The 19,510-nt window shown below is 34.8% G+C and overlaps 1 non-coding gene and 1 pseudogene across 1 annotated transcript; one reads left to right on the top strand and one right to left on the bottom strand.

Moving 5' to 3' along the window:
- Window positions 1-3,334: 3,334 nt before the first annotated feature.
- Window positions 3,335-7,743, bottom strand: LOC130591421 (uncharacterized; annotated as a pseudogene).
- An 882-nt stretch (window positions 7,744-8,625) lies between these two features.
- LOC125498139 (small nucleolar RNA R71) lies at window positions 8,626-8,732 on the top strand. Its single transcript, XR_007274905.2, has one exon. It is a non-coding gene; the product is annotated as a small nucleolar RNA R71 (small nucleolar RNA).
- Window positions 8,733-19,510: the final 10,778 nt, after the last annotated feature.

Below are 19,510 nucleotides of genomic sequence, written 5' to 3'. Positions count from 1 at the left end.
GTGGAAGCACCATAGAAAAACACTACATTCCATTGAAGACCACAAGGTTGAACTATGTTACAAACAACAAAATTAGGACCCGCGGAAAGATAAGAAATAGTAAAGTCCATCCAACCTATCACTAGTAAACCACCCTTGGCCCCTATTGAGTTACAGCCAAACGCTACATGAGGAGTAATTCTTAAGTTACATCTATTACAAGAATCAACTTAATCTAACTTAGGTTAACTTAGAAAGAAAGCATCGGATGATATGCATTAATAAGTCGGGAAATGTAAGAAATTTTAGGGGAATGTGGCTCATGAAGGCCCTTATAATTCCAGGCTACCATGTTCATGGCTCCATGTTTGGCTGTGAAGGGAAAACCAACACACCTTGGGAGCTAAGAGAGAGTGACAAAGAAAACTGTTTGTTGAAAGATTCCTTAACTTGAGGCAGAGTTCTATCATCAGTAACGATACTGGAAGTGTCTAACAGTCGTTGCTTTTTCGGTGAAACAACCTTATCCATCCTCTCTAGAAGTCTTCTTTTACCTCAAAAACCAAAAAAACATTATCATCTAGTTCCACTCCAAGATTTATGGCTATTTAAACATCAATGAGAGCCTTGGCAATCCATTGACCTATACCATTATGCTTTTTTCAAATGTTGAAAGCTCCTTTTGCTTCCCATTGTTGGAGTTGTAATTTGCTTTTAAATTGTTCTGAAACACCAGTAGAATAAATGCTAATTGTGGCGGCCATTAAGTGGCTTATTGCGGCGATTTTGGCTGCGCAACAATAGTTAATTACCTATTGCTGCATTTTTTACCGCATCAATAGGGCAACCTATTGTTGCGGTTCCTACCCAAAACTGCAGCAACAAGTGATAGTGATTTTAAGCAAGTTATAAAACCCTATTCTTGCAAGTGAACAAATTCTAGTAGAAAGTGATAAATATAGGGTATCGTATCCACAGGGAACGTTGAATAAATCTTAGTCTAAAGTCTACTAAATTAACTCGAAAGAATAGATAGATTAAGTGGTTCGAAACTATTAAGACTAATACGAATTAAATAAACGAGTATGAGAGATTGAGAAAGTAACTAATAATACGAACAACAATCAATAAGAATGGGTTTCTAGGACAGTCGAATCCACCGTTATTAATATGACCAATAGGTTAATTAGGACGAGAATTATAAGTTTTATTGAGCAACCTAAACTACAAGTCCGGATTACTCTACCGTAAATAATATTATGAACAAATAGGTGACATAATCTATCCATCAAAGCATAAATTATTCAACTAATTACTCACAAATCAATAAGAACCATTGCATAACATCATACTTTAGACTACAAGAACAAAGTATGTAAATTAGATAACCATTCAAGCCAATAAATAGTCCTACAAGGATTATTATCAACGTAAATGGAGAAACAATAATTGAACAACGTATCTAGAGTTATGCAATCATAAAACCAAATATAATTCTCAAACAATTAAACTATAAATCAGATTAATAAGGTTTCATCTAAGCCCTAGAATTGAGAAATTAGCTACTCATAATTAGGGAAAACATCACCAAATTAGGAGTAACCATGAAGAATCTCCCGGAGCAACCCGCTGAATTGCCGCCTCGACCACCACCACGGCCACCGTCCAAGGTTGTTGTTGATGTTCTGTTTCGTCCCCCCCCCCCTCTGTATCGCTGCTGCTCCCTCTCTTTATAATTGCTCTTTTGCTCCTTGTTGCCCAAGGAGACGATCTCTTGACGAGATTTCGGGTGTATGAATTAGCAATTTTCCTTCCTTGGATTCATCGTATCAATCTAATGAAAGGAAATATCTTCTCTTTCTTTTGTCCTTGGCTTGCGTGACATGAGCTGCTTATCCAAGGCAATTATATTTTCCTCTTTAGTCTTCTAGATGATGCGTGTCAATTAGTTAGATATGATATGGGCTTCCTTGGTTTTTGCTTCCCATTAACAATACATTAGGATGTTCATATACTATCCTGCCCAAAACATAGTAGTATCAATTAGTGGAGTATTAAAAAGTTACTTATAAATAGTCACAAGATACCACTATAATAAATACTAGTAATACATATAAAACATATGAATTAATATCTACTATAGCATTATATGACATAATAACCAAGTATTAAGGGATTAAATTATATAGTATTATGCACTTATCAACTCCCCCACACTTCAACTTTGCTAGTCCTCGAGCAAATATAAATAATATGACATGTGACACGTCCATCTCGAGAAAACTTAATATATGATATCACCTCAACTTTCTTAGACAAGACATAGACAAAGGAGAGCTTAATAATAAACTAAAACATTTCATTCCTTTCTTGAAATTAAAAGTTAATCTTAAAAACGTTTGTTAGGTTAGAAAGCTATGAACGCTATTGATCTTTTATTCTCAAGCAACCTGTTGATCATTTAGTTTGGTCTTACATGTAATCTAGGTGCTCATGCGCATGTGTATTGACGTTCGAATACGAGACACTTTGTTTAGACTTAATTATTGTTCCAGTTGATTCTCTCTTACTTCCCAGTGCATTAGCACTTAGTACCCGCACATGGATCGTCCCTTGCAATTGCCACCTATTGATCTCAAAGGAGTACTCGATACTTTGCTTGCCTTGGCTTTTAGGGCTTTTAATTTGCTTTTCCGAGTTCTTTTATTACAAGAACTTTATATCCTCTTTTCTTATAATGGTTCATCATCTCACTTTTTAATTTTTAATTTTTTTGTTTTTTTGTTTTTTTTACAACTACTAAATTTTCTTTGAACCATTACTCACTCTTTTTATAATAGCAAAGTCAAGTAATTCTCCATTAACCAAGGGCAGTGAAAAAGTCACCAAGGAAAGTAAGAGATACTAGTTAGGTAGATTAAGATATAAAAGTCTATCCTCCGTATCTCGCATCTAAGCCAATGGATAAAATGTGCTAGATTACACGCAAGCATAAGCATTTTTAAGTTCAATTAAGAAGTTGCTCGAGTTAAAAATCTTCACATGCATAACTTTAGAAAAACACACATTTTTTTCTTTTCTCTTTTTTTTTTATTTTTTATTATTAATTAGATTAGAGTCTATTACTAAGTCTCCTTACTAGTAAGTCCGAAAGAAGAGGTGATTTTTAAATTAAGTAGATTCCACGCAAATTCCGGCAGCACCTCCCCATAAATTGGACATCCGGCAATTATAATGCCATAAAATTTAAACCTGTAACTCAAGCATCTAATCACCGGTACGACAGCCAAACACAAAATCCCATCACTATATCACAACAACCATCGTACCACAATAATCACAAATACACCAAATATGACCTTTATGTACCAATTTTATCTCTCCCCCACACTTATTTATAGCATTGCCCTCAATGCAACAAGAGAATGGAAGAAAACATAAAATAAGAGAGATGGAGCGACACAACCTGGCGAGTGACGAGCAGATTCAACAATCTGAAGAAAAGAAAACTCAGCAGCGAAAATACTAGAAATCAAACTCAGTCCTGGCAGAATAGTAAGCGTCTAGTTGCTGTGAATCTGCAACAAAATAAACAATAGCAGTAGGGGTGGACCAATATTAATAAGATAAAGTTCAATAAATAACATTAAGAAAAATAGAAAAAGGAAGAAACAAAAAAAAATAAAGAAATTTATGGCTGCCTCCCAGAGAGCGCTAAGTTTTCAAGTCTTTAGCTAGACTTAGTTATCCGATTTAGTTGATGTATATAGGGTCCACCAGATTGATGGACTCGATAAGTCCTTCCTCAACATCATTAGACACTGCATGCTTCAGTCGTTGCCCATTAACCATAAGCAGACGACCATCTCGGGGGTCAGAAATCTGTACAGCACCAGAGGGAAAAACCTGGTTCACGACAAAAGGACCATCCCACCTAGATCTTAGTTTACCTGGAAAGAACTTGAGTTTAGAATTATAAAGCCAAACCTGCTGATTTCGTTAAAGATTTTCTAGATATATTTTTATCATGAAAAGCCTTGGTTTTAGCCTTATATATCTTAGCATTTTCATAAGCATCATTACGCAATTCATCTAGCTCATTTAATTGTAGGCGACGATTAGAACCAGCTTGTTTCATATCAAAATTAAAAGCTTTAGTAGCCCAAAAAGCTTTATGTTCTAATTCAACAGGTAGATGACAAGCCTTTCCATAAACTAGTCTATACGGTGACATCCCAATCGGGGTTTTAAAAGCAGTACGATAAGCCCAAAGTGCATCATTTAACCTTAAAGACCAATCTTTTCTATCAGGCCTAACTGTTTTTTCAAGGATTGATTTTATTTCACGATTAGACACCTCTACTTGACCACTAGTTTGGGGATGGTAGGGAGTTGCTACCTTGTGTGTCACATTATACTTTTTAAGCAATGACTCAAAAGAACGATGAAGAAAATGACTACCCCTATCACTAATAAGTGCTCTAGGAACACCAAATCGAGCAAAAATGTTATCCTTAACAAATTCCATTACTACTTTGTGATCATTTGTCTTAGTGGCTTTCGCTTCAACCCATTTAGAAACATAATCTACCGCAACTAATATATAAGGTGAAGCCAAAAGAGGGTGGGAAGGGACCCATAAAGTCTATACCCCATACATCAAAAATCTCAACAATCAAAAAAGGGGTAAGGGGCATCATATTACGACGAGATATGGCTCCTGTTTTCTGACATCTATCACAAGCAAGGAAAAATTTTTGTGCATCTTTGAATAAAGTGGGCCAATAAAAACTACTTTGAAGGACTTTAGCAGCGGTTCTACGCCCCCCCAAAATGCCCCCCACATGCATATGAATGACAAAAGGTTAAAATATCATGATATTCACTTTCAGGTACACATCTACGAATTACTTGATCATAACAATATTTAAATAAGTACGGATCTTCCCAAAAATAATGCTTAACCTGCGAAAAGAACCTATCTTTCTCTTGTTTTGACCATTGAGAAGTCTTACCAGTAGCAAGGTAATTGACAATATGCACAAACCATGGAAGACGTGTATGAGACACGGTAAACAAATGTTCATCTGGGAAATCATCCTGCAGAAAATGGTCAGCATTTTGTTCAAGAATTATCCTAGATAAGTGGTCAGCTACTTAGTTTTCAGACCCCTTTTTATCTCTAATTATTGATGTCAAATTCTTGTAACAATAAAATCCACCTAATTAACCTCGGTTTTGACTCTTTCTTAGATAATAAATACCTTAAAGCTGCATGATCAGAATAGATTATCACTTTTGAGCACAAAAGATAAGAGCGAAATTTGTCAAGTGAAAACACAATAGCTAGTAACTCTTTTTCAGTAGTAGAATAATTTTTCTGGCATCAGTTAGAGTTTTACTAGCATAATAAATTACATGGGAAACTTTATTTACCTTTTGACCAAGGACTGCACCAATAGCATAGTCAGACGCATCACACATAATTTCAAAGGGTAAAGAAAAGTCAGGGGGTTGTACTATAGGTGCTGAAACAAGCAGAGATTTTATCTTTTCAAAAGACTCCACACATGACTCATCAAATAAAAATGTAGTATCTTTAGCAAGGAGATTAGTGAGAGGTCTAGCAAGCTTACTGAAATCCTTAATAAATCTCCTGTAAAAACCTGCATGTCCTAGAAAAGATCTAACATGTTTAACAGAAGTAGGAGTAGAGATTAGCAATAAGATCAACTTTAGCTTCATCTACTTCAATACCCTTCTTAGAAATTCTATGACCCAAGACAATACCTTCATTAACCATGAAATGACTCTTTTCCCAACTGAGAATGAGATTTACCTCTTCACACCTTTTTAAAACAGCAGTCAAGTTATTCAAACAATCATCAAAGGAGGATCCAAATACAGAAAAATCATCCATGAACACTTCTAAAAACTTATCAACCATATCACAAAAAATAGACATCATACATCGTTGGAAAGTAGATGGTGCATTGCATAAAAAAATGGCATGCGTCTAAAAGCAAAAGTACCTGCTGGACATGTAAAAGTAGTTTTCTCCTGATCTTCAGGATAAATAGCCAATTGATTATAACCAGAGTATCCATCAAGAAAGCAATAATAACTTTGACCTGCTAACTTTTCTAAGATTTGATCAATAAAAGGTAAAGGAAAATGATCTTTCCTAGTTGCAGAATTTAACTTACGATAATCAATGCAAACTCTCCAACCCGTAGTCTGTCTAGTAGGAATAAGTTCACCTTTACTATTTTCCACAACTGTGATTCCTGACTTTTTAGGTACAACTTGCACAGGACTGACCCACTGGCTATCAGAAATTGGATAAATAATACCTGCATCTAACAGTTTAACTACCTCCTTCATAACAACTTCTTTCATATGTGGATTTAACCTGCGTTGCATTTCTCTAGAAGGTTTAGCATTATCTTCTAAAAATATTCTATGCATACAAATAGATGGGCTAATCCCTTTTAAATCAGCCACTGACCACCCTATAGCTTTTTTATGATCAATCAAGACTTTTATGAGTCGTGATTCCTGCTCATTAGACAACTGAGAAGAAATAATTACAGGTAAGGTCTTATTAGATCCCAAAAAGGCATACTTGAGTGTAGATGGAAGAGCTTTTAACTCAAGTTGAGGAGGAGAAATAATGGATGGTATAGCTGGAGACTCATAAAGAGGTGGTAAAGGTTCATGTTTAGCTACCCAAGAAGAAGTTTCAAGCAAAGGAGCGTCATTAAGAATTGACAAAAATTTTCCTAACACATCACCCAAATTAAGAGAACTTAAGTTTTCACGTGAAATACTAGTTTCTAACGGATCTCTAGTAATAAGAGCGGGTAATGATTCTTCAACTAGTTCATCAATTAAGTCAACAAAGAAACACTCAGATTCATTTTCCAAGGTGGGGTGAGCAGAAGCTTTGAAAATATTAAGTTTGATTCTCATATTTAAAACAGAAACATCCATTTCTCCAGACCTACAATTAATAGTAGCATTAGCAGTTGCTAGAAAAGGTCGCCCTAAGATTACTGGAATATTTTTAGATGAGTTTCCAGGCTCCATATCTAACACTACAAAATCAACAGGAAAGAAACCTTTATCAATCTTAATTAGCACATCATCAATCCTACCTCTAGGAACTTTGATAGACCTATCAGCTAATTGTAGAGTACAATTAGATGGTTGCAGCTCACCTAAGCCTAATTGCTGATACACAGAGTAAGGAATCAAATTAACACTTGACCCTAAATCTAAGAGAGCTTTTTCAATTTTATGATCACCAATATGACATGAAATAGTAGGAACTCCAGGATCTTTGAATTTAGGTGTTTTTCAAATTGCAAAATAGAACTTACTTGTTCACTCAAGACAACTTTCTTAGAACAATGAGCTTTAGATTTCCTTTTATAAGTGCACATATTCTTAAGAAATTTGGCATAAGCAGGAATTTGTTTAATAGCGTCCAAAAGAGGTAAATTGATTTGAACATGTTTAAAAGTCTCTAAAATGTCTTCTTTCTACTTATTCTTTCCATAAGGTAAGTGCATCTAAAGCTTGAGGATAAGGAACTCTAGGCTCATAAGGAATTGTAATCACAGATTCACCATTTTTAGGGGAAGGGGATTTTTCTTTATTTTCAGCAATTTTAGTCTCTACATTATCTAATTCATCATTGTCATTATTACCTTCCTTGTTAGAAATTTTGTTATCTAACTCTTTACCATTCCTTAAGACCATTACAGCTTTAGTTTGTTCTTGATTAAGGCCTTTAGGATTAGCAATAGAACTACTAGGTAATTTTCCATCATCTCTTTTACCTATTGCATTAGCTAACTGACCAATTTGAGTTTCTAATTTAGCTATGGACTCGCGTGTGAATCAACAACATGCATCTTATTTTCAATATTCTGAACAGAAGAAGTGACAGTCCCTAAAGCAGAAATAATTTTTTCCATGTCGGAATTGCTACTGCCAGGTTGTGAAGTTTGAGATGCATACCTTTGAGGTTGATAACCAGGAGGATTATTATTCATACCAGATTGGCCCATTTGGTTAAGTCTTTGTCCTTGTTGTGCTTCTCCACTTTGTTGTTTCCATGAAAAATTAGGATGATTCCTCCACCCCGGATTATATGTATTTGAATATGGATTGTTGTGTGGAGGGAAGCCTTGGGCTGCATGAACCTGTTCCTGTGACACTTCAGAATAGTTATTAGGACAATTTTGAGATAAGTGAGTAGGACTAGAACATAGCATACAAACTTCATTCGTATTCATGGAATTCACATGCATATTGTTCGTATTCACGAATTGGTCTATCTTTTTATTCAAAAGATCTACTTGATCCATTTTCTTAGTAAGTGCATCTACTTTATAGACAAGATCATGAGTATGAGATATTTCATAAATTCCTCCCTTACCCCCTAGAGTTCTAGATGCATTAGAGGCACTAGTACTAGAAGTAGCATGTTGTTGTGAATTTTCACTCAAAGTCTCAAATAATTCCCAGGCCTCATCACAATTTTTCTGCATGAAATTTCCACCACAAGAAGCATCTACCATTTGTTGATTATGCTCATTAAGTCCATAATAAAAACTATGTATAAGTTGCCATTTAGGAACCTCATGATGTGGGCATTCACTTAACAAATTACTAAACCGTTCCCATGCTTCATAAAATAATTCATTAGGCTTTTGAGAAAAAGTTGTTATAGCAATCTTCATAGCACTCAATTTACCAATTGAATAAAATCTCTTTAAAAAATCTTTTTGTAATTGAGCCCAGGTAGTAACATGCTTGTGATTTAGCCATTCTTTAGCCTTATCTTTTAAAGAAAAATTAAATAAACGCAACCGAATAGCATCAAGAGAAGCATTAGCAAAACTAAAAGTAGAACAAACCTCCAAAATGCATCAATCTGCTTATAAGGATTTTCTGATTCAAGGCCATAAAAAGTAGGAAGCATTTGAATATATTGAGGTTTGATTTCAAAATTCCCTTCAACATTAGGCATCCTATTTCCAATTGGTGAAGTGTAAGTGCCAGGGGTGAAATGATCACTAAGCTTAGTTTCATCTCCCATGGTGATTTTATTATTCGAATCACAACCACTTATATTATTTCTTTTAAAAGCTCTTAATTCTCTAAGTGTGCGTTCAATTTCAGAATTATATGGTCTTAAATCACACGGCAAAGATCTACGACCAAACATAAACTAAACAAACAAAGAAATATAAAGATTGGATGGAAAACACCTGAAAGATTGGACTTTAGCAGATTCTCCAAGCTGTATAATTAAATCAGTAGTAGTATCAAGTTGTCTGCACAGAGTACACAGTAACTAAAAATCAATGCTAGAAATAAAAACACAATAAAAACAGAGAAACAAAAATAAGAAGACAGCTATGAAAGGAAATCTAGACTAAAAAAATCAGATTTAAGAAATGCAGAATGTAAATATAAAAAATAAAACTAATAACTACAATACTAAGAATTAAAATAATAGACAGATAAACGGAAATATTCTAATACCGTTCCCCGGCAACGGCGCCAAAAACTTGATAGTGATTTTAAGCAAGTTATAAATCCCTATTCTTGCAAGTGAAAAATTCTAGTAGAAAGTGATAAATATAGGGTATCGTATCCACAGGAACGTTGAATAAATCTTAGTCTAAAGTCTACTAAATTAACTCGAAAGAATAGATAGATTAAGTGGTTCGAAACTATTAAGACTAATACGAATTAAATAAACGAGTATGAGAGATTGAGAAAGTAACTAATAATACGAACAACAATCAATAAGAATGGGTTTCTAGGACAGTCGAATCCACCGTTATTAATATGACCAATAGGTTAATTAGGACGAGAATTATAAGTTTTATTGAGCAACCTAAACTACAAGTCCGGATTACTCTACCGTAAATAATATTATGAACAAATAGGTGACATAATCTATCCATCAAAGCATAAATTATTCAACTAATTACTCACAAATCAATAAGAACCATTGCATAACATCATACTTTAGACTACAAGAACAAAGTATGTAAATTAGATAACCATTCAAGCCAATAAATAGTCCTACAAGGATTATTATCAACGTAAATGGAGAAACAATAATTGAACAACGTATCTAGAGTTATGCAATCATAAAACCAAATATAATTCTCAAACAATTAAACTATAAAATCAGATTAATAAGGTTTCATCTAAGCCCTAGAATTGAGAAATTAGCTACTCATAATTAGGGAAAACATCACCAAATTAGGAGTAACCATGAAGAATCTCCCGGAGCAACCCGCTGAATTGTCGCCTCGACCCACCACCACGGCCACCGTCCAAGGTTGTTGTTGATGTTCTGTTTCGTCCCCCCCACCCCCTCTGTATCACTGCTGCCCCCTCTCTTTATAATTGTTCTTTTGCTCCTTGTTGCCCAAGGAGACGATCTCTTGTACGAGATTTCGGGTGTATGAATTAGCAATTTTCCTTCCTTGGATTCATCGTATTAATCTAATGAAAGGAAATATCTTCTCTTTCTTTTGTCCTTGGCTTGCGTGACATGAGCTGCTTATCCAAGGCAATTATATTTTCCTCTTTAGTCTTCTAGATGATGCGTGTCAATTAGTTAGATATGATATGGGCTTCCTTGGTTTTTGCTTCCCATTAACAAGTACATTAGGATTGTTCATATACTATCCTGCCCAAAACATAGTAGTATCAATTAGTGGAGTATTAAAAAGTTACTTAGAAATAGTCACAAGATACCCACTATAATAAATACTAGTAATACATATAAAACATATGAATTAATATCTACTATAGCATTATATGATTTAATAACCAAGTATTAAGGGATTAAATTATATAGTATTACGCACTTATCAACAAGTGTATATTTTATTTTAAAAAAATACACAAACCTGCAATTTTAGGTAAACACCGCAGTAATAGGTTGCCTATTGCTGCGATTTCTGCCAACAACCGCACAATATGTTGAATCTTTTAAAAAAATTATCTATTTAAGCATGTTACATCCAACATCCTCATGCAGGAAGTAGAATACATCATGTTACATCCAACATTCCTCACTTTCTTTTTCAAAGAACATATGTGTCTCAAAAGGGTATTACTATCTTAGAAACACAAGGCCACACAATTTAATCTCCCTTACCAAATGAAGGGCTAAGTGAACCATAATGTCAAAAAAGGGTGGAAAATACATCTCAAATTGACAAAGTGTGATCACCACCTCATTTTGAAAAATATCCAACTTATCAGGGTCAAGTACCTTTTTGCATTTGGTATTGAAAAATGAACACAATCTCGTGATGGCAAGCCTGACATGTTTCATAAGAATCACGCGTATTGCAATCGGCAAAAACACTTATATCATCACATGACAGTCATGGGACTTAAACCCAATTAATTTCATATCAGTCATAGAAACAAGTCTTCTCATGTTAGATGAATATCCGTATAAACACTTATAGGATAGTCGTTTCTCTTGCCTAGACAATGTATAACAAGCTGGAGGCAAATACGTTGTTGTTCCCTTTCCTTTCTTAGCTATTTCCTTAACCTTTGGCCATAAATTAGGCAGAATCTTAAATTTCTCCATATCTCTACGAACCTTCATACCATCCTTATTCTTCCCCGACATATTCAACAGAGTACTGATATTGAATCACAAACATTTTTTTCAAGATGCATTACGTCGAGATAATATCTAACTGGTAAGTGTTTCCAATAAGGAAGTCTCAAGAATAGAGACTCTTTTTTCCAAATTACATCATCGACTTTTGAAGGTTTAACCCCTTTACTAAATATTGTGCCCATCACCTTAACACGGTTATAAAATTCTTTTCCGACCTAGGAGCTGAAGCATTTGCAACTAACCCATTAAATTGTGCTTTTTTTCTTTTGATATGGATGAGAACTATGTAGGAATTGCCTATTAATGATATAGACATGTTTCCCACAATGTGGCAAATGTGTAGCTTCCATACCATTCTCACAAATGATATGTAATTCCTCGTAAATTTATGAATTTTATAAATATATTTTAGTATATATATTTATATTTAAATACAATTAGTATTAAAATAATTTATTTATTTAAAAGGTTGATTATTTGAAAGTCAAAGAAATTATTTTAAGGATTTAAAGAAGTTAAATATTTTGTTTAGGTATGCTTTGAAAAACATTTGAAATACTTTTTGGATTTGAAAAAGGAGTTCAAATGGGCTTGAGGAACTCAAACACTATTTACATTAGGAAAAGGACTTCTAGTTGTGTAGGAAGATCCAAACACTAATTTTACTCATCATTAAACTTTATTTGAGCCCAATTACCTTTTCCTAATCCCACAAGGAAAACATATATAAACCGATTAAACCCATATTTTTTCCCACACAATATTTTCTCTCTCCTCACTCACCGAAATTTTGGCCCTACTCTCTCTCTCTCTCTCTCTTTCTCTCTCTCTCTCTCTTTGTTTTCTTTCTTCCTTCCCAAGCAACGCTTTCTTCTTCCACAAGTAATCTCCCCTCCTCATCAAACCACTGCGCCTCACCTCCGACTGCCACGCACCAACTGCAGCCGATCACCACCTCACCGGCGCACCTTTATGAATTTTTAGGGTGTTAAAGATTGAAAAATCGTAGTAGTATGTTATAAACTATGAAATTGATTATTCTTATAATTTTTAAGTATGTTTGAGCATGTTCAAAGGGAGTTTTAACAGATTATATGTTGCTGGAATTTTAAAAAGGGATATTATCGATAGAGTTTTGAGGATCTAATGGCTAGTATAGTAGTACTATACTAGGAAGTATTGATAATTGAAGTTTTAATGATGAAAAATATTTTTAAATACTTTTAAAGGAGGTTTAAAACATTTTAAAGTTGCTGAAAATTATTTGAGTATTGATTATTGGTTATGTTGATTATTATTAGGCGGAGAATTCGTTGGAGGCGACTTTTTAAAGTTGTGAAAGTAGCCACCCAATTTGTCTACACAAGGTACATACATACCTATGTGTTGATGTGATTAATATCATGGTTTTAAGGATGAAAATCATGTAAAATCATGAATATATAGGAACTATTTTGAGTTCATATATGATTTCTATTGTATTGAGTTTGTATGTTTTGTGCACTTGTGGGAAACATGTTATTTATGAGATTATATTATGTTTGTATGGAAGATTGATGCAAGCATATGGTTGGAAACTTTATTTTATTAATCCACATGGGGGAATTAATATATATATTGGTATGGATCATGATTGAATCATGTTGTTCCCTTTTTATTATTATTTCGCTACTCTATGAGGACCGAGGGCCTTATTTGGTAAGTTGATATGTTTATACCTTTGAAAGGTAGTTGGTTGTTGTCTAGATTCAAAAATAAGGTGATTGGATTAAAGAATTAATTAATCTTGGTTTGTTAAGTTGTGTGATGACTTATATAATCCTAAGATAAATATGGAAGTTGTACTGTTTGATCATTGTATTATTTGTATTGCTTGTGAGTCATAACAAGTAATGAATGGTAAATCATGTAAACTGAAATGTGGATAGCAATAGCTTTAGATTTGTGTACGTCTAAAGTATGGACTAGTAGAGAGTTGAAGTACATGGGTAGCCCATGGCTTTCGTGGGATCGAATTGATTATTGTTCCCCTTTTTATTTTAAAGGTTCCTCGATATCGTAGGTCATGGGAATACAGAGTTGCACCTGTATTTCGTCTTCCAAAGGGAATGCTGGTTTTAGTCAGACAACTCCATTGTCTATTCCATTTAAAGTAATTAAATTATTGGTGGTGGAATTTAGTTCAGTAAGAGTTATCTACAAGTTATTATATTATTATTTATTCCTGTTGTTATATAGTAGTATCATGTTATGTTGTTTATTTACTCATTATGTAGTACTCAACTTTGTTGATTACGTGCTTTTGTTTGTGTATGTTGATCATGGCTATGACTTATTGATCCTGTGATGATCCATTTTGGTGAGCAGTATCTAGATCAATAGTGCATTGTCATCTACAGGTTTGAAGATGATGCATCATTGGGTTCGGGATTAGAGAGCTTGTGTAGTTTAATTTATTTATTATACTCTGGTTCTATATACTTTATAGTTGGTTTGGTTTTGAGTTAACGTTGACTTTGTTGGGGGAGTTGACTTTGTAGTTAATTAAATTTCAATTCTAAAGTTATTTATTACTCCCTCCGTCCCTAAACATAGTGCCCATTTCTCCAATGTACATTTGTCAATGCACGTTTTGTATTGTTAATATCTTTAATTTCATATTACTAAAATTTATAAAAGTTTGATTTTCTTAATGTACGTAATGAGACGAATCAAACAAGACCCCACATGACTATGTTTTTTCTTATATATTAGAAATATTTTTTGAGGGCTTTCTTTACCTTTGAATAGTGTCCAAAAAAGAAACGAGCACTCTATTAAGGGGCGGAGGGAGTATGTTTTTCGCTACAAAATTCTGAATCAACCGATACGTTATCAGACGGGCGATAATCCTTTGATGATTCTCTAAGTTATATATTAAAAAGGTATTTTGAAAAGAGAGAAGTATCGAGGTGTTACATGAGACATGCCTTTTCTCCTTTGACATTATACCCCAACAAATTGCCATAAGCAGGATAATCATTTGTAGTGCAGAATAGCATAGCACGAAGCCTGAAATTTTCATTAGAATATGCATCAAACACCATAACACCTTCGTCACACATCTTTTTTAGATCTTCGATGAGAGGTGCAAGATATAAGTCTATATCATTTCTCGGCTGCTTAGGCCCAAAAATTAAGAGAGACAACATAATATACTTCCGTTTCATGCACAACCACAGAAGAAGATTTTATATCACTAAAAGAACAAGCCAAGTACTATGTTGACTACTCAAAGTACCATAAGAGTCCATTCTGTTCGTACACAATGCAAGTCTCAAGTTCCTAGCTTCCTAACCAAATTCGATATATTTGGAATTTATAGCCTTCCATTGAGGGAAACTGCTGGATGCCTAAGCGTTTCATCTTTATTTCTCCGATGAGCATGCCATCTTATGTTCTTTGCATCTTCTTTGATAAAAAAGAGCCTCCTGAACCTTGGCAGAATTGGAAGATACCACAACACTTTCACAGAAGAACCCGTATCGTCTGGCCTAGGCTCAACCCCGTTCGGCAATTTACTCATTTCGATACAACAAGCAATCATTCGGACATGCATTAATCTACTCATATTCTAAACCCAAAGGACATATTGATTTTTTCACATAAAAAGTGGATTTTGATAATAAATTACCCTCGGGAAACATATCTTGTAAAGCTTCTAAGAATTCTATGAAGCCTACATCAGTCAAATTATGTTTCGCTTTTATGTTGAAAAGGTTAAAACCCCACTTAATTGAGTGTATTTTGTACACCTGGATAAAGGGATTTCCCATCAGCTTCAGACAAACTGTCAAACACTCGTGGTCGCTCATTGAAATGGTGAGGAGCCCCTTCCAATATTTCACCTAATCGATCATCACTAAACTCTTCATCCTCGGTGTCACTATTATCTCCGTAGTCATTTTCATCACCTACTACATCATCACCTTGAATCCTAATATGATCTTCAATCACAACTTCATTCTCAACCCCAACATTCGACATATCAATCTCTAATGTTTTACTAGTGTCAACATCAACACTAACCCTATCCTGAGTACATCATCACCTTGAATCCTAATAAGATCTTCAATCACAACTTCATTCTCAACCCCAACATTCGACATATCAATCTCTAATGTTTTACTAGTGTCAACATCAACACTAACCATATCCTGAGTATATTTTTCATTCTCACCATGTCATAACCAAATATAATACTCAATTCGAAATCCACGACGAATAATATGATCCCTTATAGTCCTAATATCATATTTTGTATTCACATTGTAGTAATCAACAAATGGACATAAAATCCATCATCGCAAGTAAGTTGTTGATGCTCTATAGCACGTTTACAAAACTCATTCACACCTTGTACGAACTCCAGCGTATTCCGCTTTCCATACATTCAACTTCGATCTGTTTCTAAAAACTCCCACACATACAGTCATAAAAATTCATTACCAATTAAAAAATTTACGTAAATATAACACAACAAGCTAATATTCAATGCATGTTTCCATTGGGTCCTTATCACTCCAACCTAACCATCCTTAGACATCCCATTCCACTAGTGAATGCATGTATCATCTTTGATTCTAAGTAAAATTCGGCAGCATTTGCCTTCAGTTCTCCAAGTACAAGATGAAGATAATTGCTTATCTTATAAGTACCCGGAAAACAAATTAGAGAAATGACTAATCATATTTCACTTAGAATCAAAGAATCAACACACATTCACTTCCTAAGTGAGATGACGTTTAAGAACAGTCTCAAAACAAAGACTATTCAAGACTTACTCCTAAGTCTTGAACAGGTATCTAGGCATAATGATGTACATAAAAACAATCGCATTCAAGCGATTCCAAGTCATCACCAAACAACAAATACCAAACAATTCCTTAGATTTTTGTTCCCCTCTCATTGGTGAGTCTAACAATATGAAGGCATTGCAAAAACAATCGCATTGTACATACAAACAATCGCATTCAAGCGATAATTCCAAGTCATTACCAAACAACGAATATCAAACCAGTCCTTACATTTTCCTTCCTCTCACATCGCGAAAATAATCGCATTGTACATAAAAACAGTTGTACTCAAGCGATTTCAAGTCATCACTAAACAACAAATACCAAACCACTACTTAATTTCCCTTCCCCTTCCATTTGTGAGTTTATCAATACGAAGGGATTGCAAAAATAATCCCATTGTACATATCACTTCACATAGAGAACTTATGCAAAAACAATCCCGTATAACATTTTAGAGCATACAAAAACTAAAGCAAAATCATCACAGAATTAGTTTCTAATAGTCAAATCTTATGATTAATCATATACATACATTGTATTGAGCATTTTTAACTACTATCTAAGCCAAATTTTTTATTAAAGCACTATTAAATAAGAAAACTTAAAATTGATAAGAAATTATGAAAAACTAACCTCCTATGATAAGGGGAAGGTGGCATCGACGGTGAATGATGGTAGTGGCGGCGGTGAATGAAGTAGAGGAGTGAAAATCGCACTAAAACACGTCGGTGGAGGAGAGGGGCAAAAAAACCGAAGAAGGGATCTGAAAAACTGAAAAATCGAAACCTTGTCGCCGGAAACCATTGCTTTTTGGCCGAAAACTGAAGCCTTGCGCCGGTAACCATCGTTTTTTGGCCGAAAACTGAAGCCTTGTCGCTGGAAACCACCGCTTTAGTCGAAAATCGAACCCTTGTATGAGAGAGTGCGAGAGAGAGCCAAGAGAGAAAGAGTGTGAGTGTGAGATAAGTGAGAAAAAACACATGTTTTTTTTTCAAATCTGGCCCAGCCCTATTGTTGCGGTTCCCAGCCAGAACCGTAGCAATAGATTAAAAAAATAATATTTTAATCAATTGTTGCGGTTCTGGCCAGGAATCGCAGCAATAGAGCTGGTCAAATAGTAAACTTAAGTTCAAAAATTTTTCCTGTTAGAATTATATAGTTGCGGTTTCCAGCCGAAACTGCAGTAATAGGTCTATTTTACATTTTACCTTTTCTTTTCACGTGATTTATTGTTGCGTATGGGTAAAACCGCATCAATACCACCGCGGTAATAAGCAATTAATCTGCTAGTGAAACCAATCTATGAACAATACATTCGGTAATGGAGAATTACCACAGGAAAGAACCGGTGAGTTGAGAGAGAGACAAACGTTTTTTTTTTTTTTGTAAGGTTAAAAGGTAAAGCGTGCTCTTGTACTTGCACTGGGAAATTAGGAGGATCATTTTCAAACAAGGAGAGGATGTAGAGGTTGAGTAGGTGAGGTGGAAAATCTATGAAAAGGGGAAGAAGAGGAGAATAATTAAATGGTGAAGGATGAGCTCTTGAAGTTCTAGCTGACTGTAAGAATCTTCTAAGCAGGTGAGCATGGCCTGACTGAAAATCGAACCACAATACGCTATAATGGCAGGTGGGGAAGGTGGTAGCGTAGGATTAAAGTGCATAGGCTGAGCTTGCAAGGGAACAACATCCTCTAAGAGACTTGTGGTTGTATGAACATGAGAGGAAGTAGGATTCGCCTGATGTGTGGTGGAAGTATTATGAGTGATCGTAAGGCACTCATCATTACCTAGATCCCGAAATAGTAGGGTATATTAGAATTAACAATATGCGTGTATGCAGCCCTAGAAATATCACTAGAAGATGGAAATCTAGAGAAATTAGAAGAATGATAGAACTGGCAATAAGCGTCACCATTAAGCCGAAATCTAGTACCTCGAGATCTTACAACATTTAAGCTTGGTGGAGAATTCGGAGCTAAGTTAGGGGAGTTAAGGTTCTGACTAGATCAATCTTGAGTAGGCTATTAATTATATAGAGATCATCAGAATCAATATCTTCATCTCCTGTATGATAATCGTCAGATGACGAGGAATATTAATGTTTGCTTCTAGAGGTTCATAATAATCCTGACGTCTTGGAGACTCTAAAATATCATCAGATTCTTCTCTCAATAATAAATTCAATCTTGAATTTCTAAAGATGAACCGACCCGGAGAACCAATGATGAAGTTAGTATAGTATGTAGAGCTAAGAGGGCCATAAAGAACTTTAGCACCACTTCTCTCAAACTCAGTCAAACTCAGTCAGCATAGAGTAAAAACGCCTTGAAGCTTCATAAGCAAAATATGAGCATCGAATCGTTGAGTGACCACACAGCCACAAGTTTTACAAAACTTAAACACACCCTCGTAATCAAAATAAACCCAAATAACTTGATCATCATAGTGGGGGAGATAAAATCCTAGAATGAGGGGATTAGATAGATCTAGAAAGAATAAAGCACGGATTTTCGGATTTTGCAGTTATTATGATGTTGTAGTTATTAGAAGGTGGTTGCATGGTGGAGATAGAGAAGTAAATGCAGATAAAAGAGGACTTTAATGCAAACAGAAACAATAGCCAAACGGAAGGAGGGATAGAAATTACAAACTGACGAAGGGCAATAAATACTAGAAGAAGACTGAACATTTACTAATGAAGTCGACCTTGCAAAATCCCATGCATGCCAAGTAGAAAAAAAGAACTACTCCCTTAGATAGCTAGGTGAGATTACAAATACACGCAAGGCCAACTATTGGGCTATGGGAGCACCAAATCTGGTGATAGCTCTTTTATGCAATCTAGATATCCATGCTAAAAGGATGCATGCTACAGTAGTCAGTGGCAGCTGAAAGAACAAGAGAAAGGAGACTTACTTACAGAAGGATTTTTGAAACGAGAGAAAGATAAAAAGGGGAGAAAGAATCAACTTTCTTTTTGTAAGAAAGATACGTATAGTTTGCTTTCAAGATT

The sequence above is a fragment of the Beta vulgaris genome, chromosome 5 (assembly GCF_026745355.1).
Source record: "Beta vulgaris subsp. vulgaris cultivar EL10 chromosome 5, EL10.2, whole genome shotgun sequence".
Lineage (NCBI taxonomy): Eukaryota > Viridiplantae > Streptophyta > Magnoliopsida > Caryophyllales > Amaranthaceae > Beta > Beta vulgaris.
The sequence above is the reverse complement of the archived record's forward strand: the minus strand, read 5'-3'. Positions and strand labels throughout refer to the sequence as shown.